The sequence below is a fragment of the Carassius gibelio genome, chromosome B3, assembly GCF_023724105.1.
Source record: "Carassius gibelio isolate Cgi1373 ecotype wild population from Czech Republic chromosome B3, carGib1.2-hapl.c, whole genome shotgun sequence".
NCBI lineage: Eukaryota > Metazoa > Chordata > Actinopteri > Cypriniformes > Cyprinidae > Carassius > Carassius gibelio.
In genome coordinates this window covers 955,891-970,106 of record NC_068398.1, presented here as the reverse complement: position 1 = coordinate 970,106, position 14,216 = coordinate 955,891, and the positions used below count along the sequence as shown (strand labels likewise).

General features: G+C 33.6%; 2 protein-coding genes across 9 annotated transcripts in view; both read right to left on the bottom strand.

Moving 5' to 3' along the window:
• Nucleotides 1–14,216, bottom strand: part of fam234b (family with sequence similarity 234 member B) — a 76,385-nt gene that overhangs the window by 24,422 nt on the left and 37,747 nt on the right. The gene's annotated exons all lie outside the window — the stretch shown is intronic.
• The window catches only part of LOC127952177 (E3 ubiquitin-protein ligase TRIM35), a 73,030-nt gene that overhangs the window by 44,937 nt on the left and 13,877 nt on the right, over nucleotides 1–14,216 (bottom strand). The gene's annotated exons all lie outside the window — the stretch shown is intronic.

Below are 14,216 nucleotides of genomic sequence, written 5' to 3'. Positions count from 1 at the left end.
ACCATTAAGGTGCAATATAGATATATTGGACAGTATATGATTCTTTAAGGATCCCTTAAGAAATTGTATTTAGCACAAAAAAGGGTTTTTCATTTTTAGGTTTTTTTTTTTAACCACGTACCTTTAAAAAATGCAGTATCATGTTTTTTGGTGCAGCCAAAACCTAAACTTGTGACTTCAGTGACACGTGATGGAATTAAAATCTGAAATGATCACAAATATCTGTAAGACTAAAGTCTATAAAGAATTGTTTTACTGAACTGAACCTCTTAGGTTTTAACATTTATTTTATCCAAAATGTTCTGTCTTTGTTCTGTTGAACACAAAACCAGACATGAACAATCACACAATTGACGTCGCCGCTGACTTCCGTTTTATGATTTTTTTTTTCTTTTCTATTATTAAATGTTGAACAGACATTCATTTTTAGGTGAAACATCCCTAATACAATAATGCGACTACTTGGGTTTTAAACCTTACAATTGGAAGAATTATAATGAAATAATAATAATAATAATAATAATGTCATATTAGAAAACACTGATGGACAACAAGATGCACAGATCCCTGACCAGAATGAGACACAACTACAAGAAAAAGAGCAGACAGAAGACAGTGTTTTGGAAGAGCAAAGACGAACATCACTCCATACAAAATACAGGAGAACTGGATTTAAAATCATGGACAGTGACTTCCTATTCAGAAAATGAAGACAAAAGGGAATATGAAAAGGAACATGAACATAACCCAAATAATGAAGAGCGGAGGACACAACACCAGGTCCAAAACATTCCTAAATAGAAATAAAACAGCACAACAGAAATATAAACATAGAGCCCAGCGCATTGATTTGAACAAAGCAAACAGTGGCCATCTTCAGTTCCCAGGCTTACATCTTTGCTCTTCACAGTGTGTCAGACAGTTTCTAGAAAGACTGACAACAAAGCTTTAAAAGAGTTGGCCACCTCCTGCTTGGTGTAAATGATGATCTGTCACACACTGAAGTTACACTTTCATCAGTTTCTGTGGCCTCTGCTATCGTTTGTGTCTTTATTTTTAGATCCCAAACACTGCCACAGTCATCACAAAGTCCAGAGATGAGTCCCATCAGCAGATGATTCCAGACACAACAATGAAGCCAAAAACAAACCACCACAGCACAAAACTGAGCCAGATAAAACCCAAAATACTGCAGAAGACACAACAGAAGAGGGACTACTTCATATTATTATATTGAGAATGATAATTAACTATAGCATATCATGAAATATCGCGATTCTCACCTTCATAGATTGTTAGATAATATGCGATTGTCAACGTAGCTATAATGTAATCTATTAACTATGCATTAATAGTAACAGATATCAGTGTCGTGCCATAACATGTTCTTAATACGACTGTTCGTGTGCACCTCAGGGTGTGTATACAGGAGCGTACCCTGATTTAAAGCCAATGAGCACTAGTTAGGGTCCATGACAGCAAGAACCCCTTCAACATCTGATGTTTAAAGCAATGCAGTTAAAAAGATTCTTCCTCCAATGAGGTTTGAGCTCGTTGTGCCATATTACCAGTGATTGGTGCTATTACAGATGACAAACCACATCCGTGAGTTACACCTAAAGCCTGTGTGCTCACTATTATGAATATGAGACTTTTGATAACCATATTGTATTCTGTTTTTACAATGACCACAATTATTAAAAGAGGGGTGCTTTTGATTAAAAGATCATGCTGAAATAGCCTACTTAGGAAAGCTACATAAGTGTAATTAATTTAAAATAACTGTATCATTCATTATTCCAGAAATTCCTCAGTTAACAAACAATACTAATCATTGTAATCTATTAAAACTCACTACTGAGTGTTGGTTCTTGACTTCTTGATTTTAACCTTATTTTAATATGCTTACTTTATTTCCTACAGATGAACTGAGGACATGATTGTAATATCAATTGGTTTAAATGAAAACTGTTGTTTTAGACTGCTTTAATATTTTTCCTATTAAGATGTAATAATTGAAGGCTTAATTTAGAGGGTTTTTTAATCAATTGCTTTTTTTTGTGATTGTTTGTATTTTATTTGCTTTTGCTAATCAGTTTTAGCTGTATTGACATTTTAATTACTGAACAAATGAACTGTGTAAATACTATTTTAATAAGTTTTAATACTGTTTTACAAGACTATCATGTAACAGTATCTTCTGCTTTAATATCTTCCTGAATTACATTTGTATTACTGAATATAATTTACATTTGGTTTTAATATAGTTTTAATGGCTTGACTATTGTTTTAAAACGTTCAGCTGTATTACATGACGTTTTCATTAATGAACACAATTTTAAATGCTCTTAAATAGTATTTAACACACTTGTTTTAATGACTTTGGCTAGAAATATTGCTCAGGTTTGTGCTGGATTGCTGCTCAACATGTAAAGGAGCAGATGAGAGTATAAGAGCTGACCAACGTCTGCTTATGATTTAATCTCAAATTATAAAGTAGAACTACTCAGTTCAGATGAGTATTATTCATGTGTTAATAGATAAATGGTGCATTATTGACCCTGATGATGAGGATTTGTTTTAGTGTCACAAGCTTCCAGTACACAGAGACAACAACTACACACAGATCATAAGAATAAGATGTGAATAATATATACATATGTGTACATATAAAGAACGCACACACTCAGAGAAGGAAAATAAAGGTGTGCTATAGATAAAATACTGTAGAATATCAAGAGAATAAAAAATGATGCTGTAGGGATGTATTGGGATGTAAAGTGATGAATAGTATGAGGTTATTGCACAACGGGAGAAGATTGAACTGTTCATGAGCTAGATCTATAGATGTATACACAGAAGGTTTTTAAAGAATTTTATTAAGCTCGTAAAGCCTGTATTTACTTGATCAAAAATACAGAACAAAACTGTTATTTTGTGAAATAGCCTATGATTGCAACTGAACATAACAATTTACTAGAAGTGTAAATTATTTCTGTGATGCTCCGCTGTTTTCAGCCGTACATCACAGCCGTACATTACAGCCGATTTCATTCAATGTTTTATAGCATTATATTTATTTGACATCATCTTACTCAGTAAATATTGAAGATATCCAGGTCACATTTTCACAGAATGATTTACCTTATTATCATTATTATATAACTGATAGAAAATATTACCTTTGAACAGAACTTTACACATGATTTCATATTCAACTGAGATTATTATAATACAGAAATAATGATTATATCTTTATGATTTCCCTCACTGTTTCTCTAGTTTGAATCACAAAGCTGAAATGCTGCATAACATTATATAAATATATAATGCAATTCAAAGCATCTTCTGACTATAACTGAATATAAATGAATCTGTTTTCAGTTTGTGTCCCTCACTGTTTCTGTCTGAACGTTCAGTCTTGATGAATCAATCAGACAGAGAATGACTGACAGTGATGAGAGTCTCATAATTCATAATCATCTGTGTTGTGTTCACTCTTGATCATGATCTGTTGATTGTGTGTCCAAACACGTCTCTTCTGATTCATCAGCACAGTTTCACTGATGATTTATAACCATAAACACTAAACCCAGGACAGAGCGTCTGAGTGAATGTGGTCTGGACTGTGTGGATGAGACTCATTGTGTTTCTGGAGACGCTGTAGAAGGACAGAGTTCCTGCGCTGTGATCCACAAACACTCCTGTCCTCCTGATATAATCATCATCATGTGTGTGTGTGTGTGTGTGTGTGTATAGAGCAGGTGATGAGTCACTGAGCAGGTTTGAGCAGATCACAGGTTCACTGATGTGTGTTCAGGAAACGAAGAGGCGTCTAATCGCTGTGAATTCATCGAATGCCGCAGTATCAGCTGTGCAACATGCTTCGACTGGAGATTGTGTGTAACTGGTACACGCAGGAACAGAACATCATTTCTCACTGGAGCACATCCAGAGAGCAGCATATGGCATACATCATACATCACTCGTCATCTCACATATTATCACGTTCACTGCTCTCCTTTCCTGCCAGAGATCTGCTTCAGGAAGGTTGTAGCTAGAACAGATACAGCTAAATTCATAAACTAACAATAAATGAATTATTGCTGTTCAGTGTGACAAAAAATACAGTATACTGATGTGTGCATTCCCAGTAGTTTTAGCTGTATCCCTTCTAGCCTTAACCCAGGAACAACTCCTCGTTCCCTTTTATCAGCTGCTATCAGTAGTTACACACTTCCTTTGTGACGTACATGAAGAATACAAGTAAACCGGATTCATTTTGAATTTAGCAGAGTTGTAATCTGTTCAGATAGCTTAACATCAGTGATGTCAATACAGGCGTGATACTGTTTACCACTTCTGATCTTGTTTGCTTTTTACTGAACAGCTTTATCATATTTGTGTTAGGGATCCCTGGAAATATTAAATATTAACCATTAATTAAAGCTTCAGGTTGTGACAGTGATACATGTTTTCCTGATTAGCCGTAAATCTCCATCACCTACTTTCAGGTGGAGCGGCGTTTACCATATCAACATTATATAGAAAAATAATGTGACAAAATTCTAAAATCTTTTGAAGATATCGCTGAACTTTTTACCACAGTAAGTGTGAAATTCTGACTTACATTTTTCATCTTAGTTTTCATTATTGATTTAAAATGAGACAAATGTGCTATTATTTCAATCTCAAATCTCAGTTCAGATCGTTTTTTAAAGCTTTGAAAACTAGCAGAAGACACCAACCAGTTTTAAACTGCAGTTGCACACTGATTTATACTATTTACTTTCATTTGAATGAGAAATGATGAGAAACAGGTGAATAAAGACTGACAGTCAATATTAAATGTTCATAAATGATTATTTCAGGAAATGTCAAGCATTTTTACTCGTTTATGTGGGTCGTCCCAAGTTTCAATGTGTTTGTCAAACTCAAATCAGATTATCTGTAATTCCTAAAATTCTTATTTATTTAGAAAAAAATAATAATTTGTTAATTTTATTAACAAAAAATATTTAGTTTGTCTTGTATATTTTTTAATTTGATCAGATAACGTTTTAATGATCATGTTATAACGTGCCCCTCAGATGTTATAATGTACCCCACCTACGGGGCATGTTGTCACATTTCACTTCACTTTTTTGGGGTAAATAAAGAAAAACATATATACTGTCATTAGAGGATAAATAATTAATTTACACAAACTGAGAAAGTTTTGCTCTCCTCTAGTGTGTACACAGAGTGCTGTGCTTAATAATTTGCTGTGCTTTCACAAGTGTGTGTGCATTATTGACCATCTCTGTCACATATGTATAAAACTTGATTGAACAACAATCTTCATTTCTAATTCAACATTTACATTGTTATTGAAAAGTGTATTAAGCATGGACTTTGCTTTCATTTAAAAGGTTCATTTTGTTAATGTAAATTATTAATTTAAATGATAGACAAACACAAACTGGCTGCTCAATGCAAATGTAATTTACAGAATCAGGTGATTATGTTCGTTCATCTACACAAATATCTCTTTATGTATAGAGACAGAAGAATGAGGCTAATCTCCAGCAGTTTTAGTGATCTTGTAGACAAAACTTCTTTAAGCAAATGTGTTTAATCTTATCTAAATTCATTCTAATTTTAATCTAATTTAATTTTAATCTAAATGTAATATATGCATACGTCTGTGCACTGAAGAAAAACACAGCTTCCTTGTTTTATTTATTTATTTTGATCTGGTCTTAAGTTCTTGTGATCAAGACATAACAAAATTGCTGGAAACTTCATAAAGTAAAAGCAGAATAATATCACATGGCCTGTATGTTTTTTGTGCTGTTCTGATGAGTTAAAATGCCTATCCCGATGTGAAAATGCCCAGTAATTGAGAAACACCCTCTTTTGTTCCGCGTCCGGAGATGAAAACACTTCAGTTTGTTACAAAGATGTTTGAATTACAGTGAAAAACATTATGCACTGATACAGTGCAGTGTAATAGAGGAAAAATATAGTGTTATGTGATAATTGAAAAGAATATGTTAAAATAAAATAGTAAGTAGAACAGTAATATATAAGTGATATAATGATAGATTTATAAAAGGTTTAGAACAGGTTTCTATTCTTTCTTTCCCTGAGAATAGAGTGTATTTTTAGTTGTGATGTCAAAACCTGAATATTAAAGAAGAATTCTCTCAAGGTTTTCCTGTGGGTTTTTACAATGGGGTTTTACAAATAATGAATAAAATAAGGTATGTGATAAACAGAACTTGACAATACTTTTGCTCTACAACAAGAACAAACACATGCTCCCATCTTGGTCATTAATATACAAGCATCATTTTTCTCTGCATCACTATTTCAAATGAAATAATAGAAATATTCTGTACAAACAAATCTCTTTTATTAAGAACTGATTTGACAACATTATTAAATTGGTTAGTCAGTTATATAAAGAAGGAACACTCTTTTTTTTTTATGATGAATTAGTTTCTTATTGTAAAATAGCCATCACTCAGAGAGAGTTCTCTACTGTTATTGGTTCAGTCCCTTCTCCATCAGCTGCTCAGTTTGGTCAGGAGACCAGCTCTAGGAAGAGTCCTGGTGGCTTCAAACTTCTTCTGTATGGGTGACAGAGACTACATGCTGCTTTTATTTTTATTTCCTGATCTCTTCTGATGTGTGGCTTGAGGCAAACCTGTTTCTGAACTCTACAGACTCTACTTTCTTTGCTCATCTCTTGGTGTTGCAGGGCTTTATAATGATATGATTGGGGGGTCACTGAGTTTCAGGTGTTTCCAGAATGTAATTGCCCTTTGTTGTATCTTTATGATTAGAGGATATTTGCCTAATTAATGGCTGTCGGGGCACTGAAAAGAGAGCTATTACAGGGCAGATATTATAGATATGATTAAAAAAGGCAGATATTGAGACACATACAGATGTTCAAACTCAAATGCCATGGATGACCGAATGGAAGGGTAGTGTACTTCTTAGTCACGGATCGAATGTAAGTGAGGTGTTGCAATACTTTTTTCTTCAAGGGTAAACTGTTATACTTTTGTTTCTGAGATATTTCCTGGTTGGATTTTGCGTGTGGATGTTACATAAGGAGATACATTTTTAGTTTTTTAGTGTCTATGCACCAAATACAGGAAATGAACGAATACCTTTTTTTAAAAAACTGTCTGAAGCTATATCAGAGTGTTCCCAAGATCAGATTATTGTGTTAGGGGCTGATTTAAACTGTAAATCAAGCTATTGATCGAAATCATGCTGAACCTCATCCTGGTTCAACTGAGGAACTTAGATCGTTAATTAATCATCATAGTTTTATTGATATATGGAGAAATACTTTTCCAGGGGTGAGGCAGTATCCCTGGCTTAAACAAAATTATAATGAAATGTCAGGGGCAAGGGTTGATAGGTTTTATGTGAAAACCAATAATAGAGCCAGATTTTTTTGGTGTTTCCATTTCTCCAAATTTCTTGTCTGATCACCACTATATTTCTATGACTGTTTCTGTTCCTTATATTAAATAGTATTCAACATATTGGCATTTTATAAATAGACTGCTCCAAGATAAATCCTTTCTTCATGCTTTTCACTGTTTTTGCAGATATTGAAAGAAATACATTTCTTTTAAAAAATCTTTTGGAGGAAAGGGGCAAAGGAGCTTTGATTAAAGCGAGGTATACTCCTTTAAATGATATGGATGCTCCTACAGCTTTCTTTTTTGGATTAGGAAAAAAGTTTAGGGATAAGAAGTATTTTCATCATTTAAAACTTTCCAATGGCCATCAAATAACTGATCAAAAAGAAATGAATGCTATTGCTTTGTCGTTTAATGAAAGATTGTATCAAGCAGAATCATGTGAAGAATCGGCTGCAGATGCGTTTTATCATGCGTTTCATCTTTTTAAGACTTTAGACGCTTTTGGTTTTGGGTCACAATTTGTGGCTATTATTAAGCTGCTGTATAATAATATTTCCAGTATGCTTAGAATGAACGGTTCCTTGACCAGACCATTTTCTGTAACTCGGGGTATAAGATTATTGTATGCTATTTCCATTGAACCATTGTTGGTTTCTTTAAGGAATAAGCTACAAGGTGTGAACATTTCAAGTTACCCAGATTGAACCCCAGTAAAACTTACAGCATATGCTGATGATCGCACTGTTTTTATAAGAAATGTTGATGATATAAATACTTTAACAGATTGTTTAAATAGTTTTCATAAAGCAACATCTGCAAGTATAAACTGGGAGAAACGTACAGCTTTTCGTATGAGTGAATGGAGGGAAAGGGGACCTCCGAAACTGCCTCATCAGTGTAACGGACTCGAGATGGTTTTAAAATTCTTGGGATTTATTTTGGTACTGAGGACTATATGGAGAAAAATTGGGAAGGACTCTCTGATAAAGTGATAGGGAGAATCCAGAGATGGAGATGGATTCTTCCACATCTTTCATACAGAGGAAGGGTTTTAATTGTTCATATTCTGGCAGCCTCAATGCTGTGGCATAAACTCACAGTTTTGAGTCCTCCTAAAGGTTTTTTCATGAAGATTTTTCTGGAATGGCCATCATTGGCTTCCACCTGGGGTTTTGTACTTGCACCTGGGGTTTTGAACTTGCTGGAGGAGGACAAGGACTTTTTCATCTGGAATCAAAAATGAAGGCTATGAGACTACAAACATTGAAAAAGATATTTTATTGGACAGACAGAGTAACTTGGATATCATTCAGTCTCATTCTTTTGCAAAATACGACCAATGTAAAGTTGGACAAACATTAGTTTTTAACAGAAAATACTTCTGATCTAAAAACTCTTTTGTCTCATGATGATTTTTATGTGTCTATTCTGAGAGAACTGGGGATCTTCAGTGGAGGATCATACATCGTACAGTGGCCACTAATACTGAATACTGAATACATCCGTTTCATCAAAATGTCCTTTTGTAATGATGTTGAGAATGTTTTTCATTTATTTTGTGGTTGTTGTTACGATTATGAACTTTCTGTTTCCTTATTTTGTCTTCCTGTTCTAGTTTTGGTTAACTGATTATTCCCCACCTGTCTCCAGTTCCTTCATTACGTTCTGTTCAGTTCCTCCTCGTCTGTGATTATACTGTATGTGTCAATGTATGTGCATGTTATCCAAATTGTATTGTAAACGTAATATATTGTCTGTATTCTCCTTCATCCAGTAAACTCCTCATTTTGATCACCATCCTCCTAGAGCACTTTTGTCTTGCGTTAGCATACACACCTATTTGTAACAGTTGTTTTCGAGTCTTTGTTTGTGTTGCTTGATGAAATGATCTCTAAACTTGGGTTTTTATTTAATAAGACAATGTTTATTTTTGGGAATATGTATAGACGTTCTTGGCGAGGAGAATGTCAACTTTTTGGTGGGACAAGCTAAATTGGCTAAAGTCCTATCTAAAGTCTTATTCTAAAGTCCCATCAGCGTAAGAGAGAAGATCAAGATGTGGATTTGGTGACGATGTTTAATTTTTTGGTAAAATCCAGAATTGTTACTGAGTATAAATTTTATCTGCATATATAAAAAAAAAATACGATTTCATTTGAAATGATATGGGGTGTTAAAAAGCAGTTGTCACTGTTAATGAACCTGGTCTTGTTTTTCACCTCTCCTGATACAGCTGCGAAAGTTTCTTCTTCTTCTTCTTCTTCTCGTTCTTGTCCTTCTTCTTGTGTTTATTGGTGCTTGGCAAACCATATTTCAGGTGCATTACTGTCACCAACTGAGCTGGAGTGTGAAACAGCAATGAGGAAGGACTCTTACTAGCAAATTTTATAAATAATATACATATATATATATAAATACATATAAAAAGAGTAAATAAATTAATTAATACAAAAAAACCTTCATACAAATAAATAAACACAAACATGACTAAAAACAAATAATTATAACTAAATACATAAATTACCCTCTTAATTTTATTCTAAAACATAATCTTGCTGTTTTATATATTGCAACACCTCTTCTTTTGTACCTTGTTTCCTTGGCAACAGATTTTGAATGATATTTAAAATGTACATTTTATTAGCAACACTTGTCTATTTCTGTACAGTATAATAACTGTTCAATAACTGCAAAACCCAAGTCCAGTATGAGCTATGCCTTGAATTCTGTACAAATATCTTCTCTTTGTTTCAATGTCCCTCATCTGCTGCACAGATTAATGTGTGAAATGAATAACTAACACACATAGTGACCAGAGATCAGAGTTCCATATATTAATGTATTTATTTATTTATTGGAAGCTGTTGCTGACAGTCATTTGACGAGAAGAAAAAATGCCAAAAATATTCTGAATTTTGAACTGTATTTTTATTTCTACATATATTAGAACAGCAGCTACACTGTAAAAAATTGTGCCGTTAAATAACAGTAATTTACTGGCAGCAGGGGCGCCAGTAAAGTACTGTTAATTTACAGCTTTCAACCATTAATTTACCACTCTTATTTTTTTTACAATATTTTACCGTAAATTATACCATGGAAATTAACTCTACTCCCACTGCTTCAAACAGTTCGAGTTTAAAAGCTAGCATTCCTATGATGTTAGTACTATGAACTTATTCCATTTGAGTCCACTTAGAAGGAATATTTCTTAATATAAAAATGCAAACACTTAATGTGTAGTAGTAAAGAAACTAAATGCATGACTTTAACTTAAATCACTGCAGTTAATTGTCAGCTATAGCACACATGTATGTGCTGAAGTACTTAACACAGAGATCACCACTGTATCAGCATCCTTTTATAAAGCAGCAGAAAATCAGAAATTGTGGCTCATCATTGTCTGAAGCACCGGCTCTACTCTCCAGCACAATGGTGAACAACAAAACTACATTAAACTAACAGATCTCTCTTGTGAAAACACATTAATACAGTTGAGTTCAGTATTTACTCTCATTATCAGTGTATGACTTTGCATAAATTTTTTCTATGGATGTTCACAAATATTTTAGTTAAATTATTTTTTTTTTTCATTTGGTAAATCTGACATTTACATTTAACAGTATATTACTGTTTTTCCTTGACTTAACGGCAACAAAATGTAGAAAAATACTTTTTTTGCTGGCAACCATTAATTTACGGCAACAAACTGTAGAAAAACAGGGGTGCCAGTAAATAACTGTTTTTCTACAGTTTGTTTCCTGTAAATTAATTACAGTTTATTACTGTTAAATTATGTTTCATGCTGTTTTTTCTTCATATTAAATTTGTAACCCTTTAAACCCCACAACAAAATCCTCAGTTTTAAATGAAGACTTAATAATGTGTGCACACTACAGAGTGTTTGAGTAACACTGAATTAGTGAAGTTAATGAGATAATTATGTGATTAATTGATAATTGAGAATTAGTGATGAACACCTGCTATTAACACACATAATTACTAAAGGAAAGAGAAACACAAGAACTACAAATGACTTTAGCCACAGCCTTAGATGAAATAAACTGAAATAAAATAATTCATCAAATCTCTCAAGAGCTGATTAAACAACTTCTAAAACAGCTTCACCAGATTCACATTACTAACCAGACTGACTTTATTTCTGTCAGATGTCTACAGAAGATCTTATTGAGAGTTAAATAGGTTTAGGTGTTTTTTTTCACTACCATGATGGAGATCAGTGTTTACTTTAGTTGGGCTCTTGAACGGGATTTTAAAACAACTGTTATTTTTTTTACATGCTGTAACAGTGCATTTTTGGAACCTGTTATAGCAAGAAAAAAAGGTATTGCTGTTCATAGATTCACGACAACAAACACTCTATTATTTCTGATCCGATCCCGTGTCCCTTCTCTTATTGAATATTGACACTACAGCAAAATAAGAAACACTGCTGAGCCTTAAGTTATGAAAGACTGTTAAGAAAATTTCACTCGTAAAAAAAACCTGCGCTGATATTTAGACAGAAACATCAATAATCAGTGTATGAATCACAACAATGGTGACAATCCACAACATAAATAAACAGATCAGTTCTGAACATCACAACACATGCTACTAAAACTTAAGACAAAAGCAAAATTATAAGCACATAAGAATTCAAGAAAATAAGTAAACAATTCAGCATCATAATTTATACATGCCGCAATGCATGCTGGGAATCATGGATGAGTTTCATCCTGCGCTGGTACCCAGCATGCTTTGCATCATAAACCTTTTGATTGTCACCATTGTTGAGATTCATATGCTGATTGTTGATGTCTCTCTTTGAGTGTTGCGGACACCACTGCCCAAAATATTTAAAACTCAAACTGTTGTTAAAAAATATGTTTAGATTATCACATTACGGTTCATTATCATAAAATGTAAGAAGAAAAAAAATTGTGTAATTCACTCAAATATTGCAAAACCAAACTAATATTTGACTACTAAAGCAACCCTTTAAGTCATTCTAGTAGATCATGCCTGACAGAAACCGCCATAATCACTTGATTATCAACATTGACATTGCAGTAACAGTGGCTGAAGTCAGTTGTAGTTCTTGTGTGTGTCTTGTTTCTTTTTTCTTCAGTGATTCTACTCGTTAACAGCAGCTGTTGATCATTGTCTGAATTCACTCATTAGTGTTCATTCTCTCTGTTAGGTGGACTATATTAGTAAACTCATGTAGGGAATAGTGAATGAGGGTGTAGGGTGTGATTTGAAACACAGCCGCTGAATGTCGACTTTGAACGTTGTTAATTTACGATATATAGCAGCAGGCTACCTTCTCGAAAATGATAAATATTACCCAGAATGCACTGTTTTAATGAAAAACAGTATGTTACTGTCGAAATTTGGCCATTTTTTTACAGCAATTTTTAACAGTGTAGCACACATATATGTGCTGAAGTGCTTAACACAGAGATCACCACTGTATCAGTGACTCCACATTTACAGTCTTTATATAAAGAAGCAGAAAATCTGAAATTGTGGCTCATCATTGTCTGAAGCACCGGCTCTACTCTCCAGCACAATGGTGAACAACAAAACTGCATTAAACTAACAGATCTCTCTTGTGAAAACACATTAATACAGTTGAGTTCAGCATTTACTCTCATTATCAGTCTATGACTTTGCATACATTTTTTTCTATGGATGTTCACAAATATTTTAGTTAAATTCACTTTTTTTTTCATTTGGTAAATCTGACGTTTACATTTTACAGTATATTATTGTTTTTCCTTGACTTAACGGCAACAAACTGTAGAAAAACACTTTTTTTGCTGGCAACCATTAATTTTTCAATTTGTGGCTGATGATGTTACTGTTTTTATAAGAAATTTTGATGATATAAATACTTTAACAGCTTGTTTAAATAGTTTTCATAAAGCAAGTATAAACTGGGAGAAATGTATAACTTTTCTTATCGGTGAATGGAGGGAAACCTCATCAGTGTAACGGACTCGAGATGGTTTTAAAATTCTTGGGATCTATTTTGGTACTGAGGACTATATGGAGAAAAACTGGGAAGGACTTTCTGATAAAGTGATAGGGAGAATCCAGAGATGGAGATGTATTCTTCCACGTCTTTCATACAGAGGACGAGTTTTAATTGTTCATATTCTGGCAGCCTCAATGCTGTGGCATAAACTCACAGTTTTGAGTCCTCCTAAAGGTTTTTTCATGAAGATTGAAACACCTGTACTCGGCGGTGGCAGAAGGAGGACAAGGACTCATTCATCTGGAATCAAAAATGAAGGCTATGAGACTACAAACATTGAAAAAGATATTTTTTGGACAGACAGAGTAACTTGGATATCATTCAGTCTCATTCTGTTGCAAAATACGAGCAATGTAAAGTGAGACAAACATTTGTTTTTAACTGAAAATACTTCTGATCTAAAAACTCTTTTGCCTCATGATGATTTTTATGTGTGGTTAAGGTGGTAAGAGATTAAAGTGCACATCCATTGTTTAATATAAAATCAAGTGTACTGAGGTCATTTGTTGTATTGTTTTCTACAGCAGGAATAGTAAGAATTACTGATTTGCACAATAGACCATGGAAGAATGATCAGGTTGGTCTTAGATCAGTCAGATCAATGGAAGGTTTTGTTAACAGTCTTAAAGACTCTTTTCCTTCTGAACTTATGTCCTTTGTTAACAATGTTGTTCATAATGGTGAAGTGCCTCAGACTTTTCCTGTTTTAAACGTTATACCCAAACATGTGAAAATGAATGAAA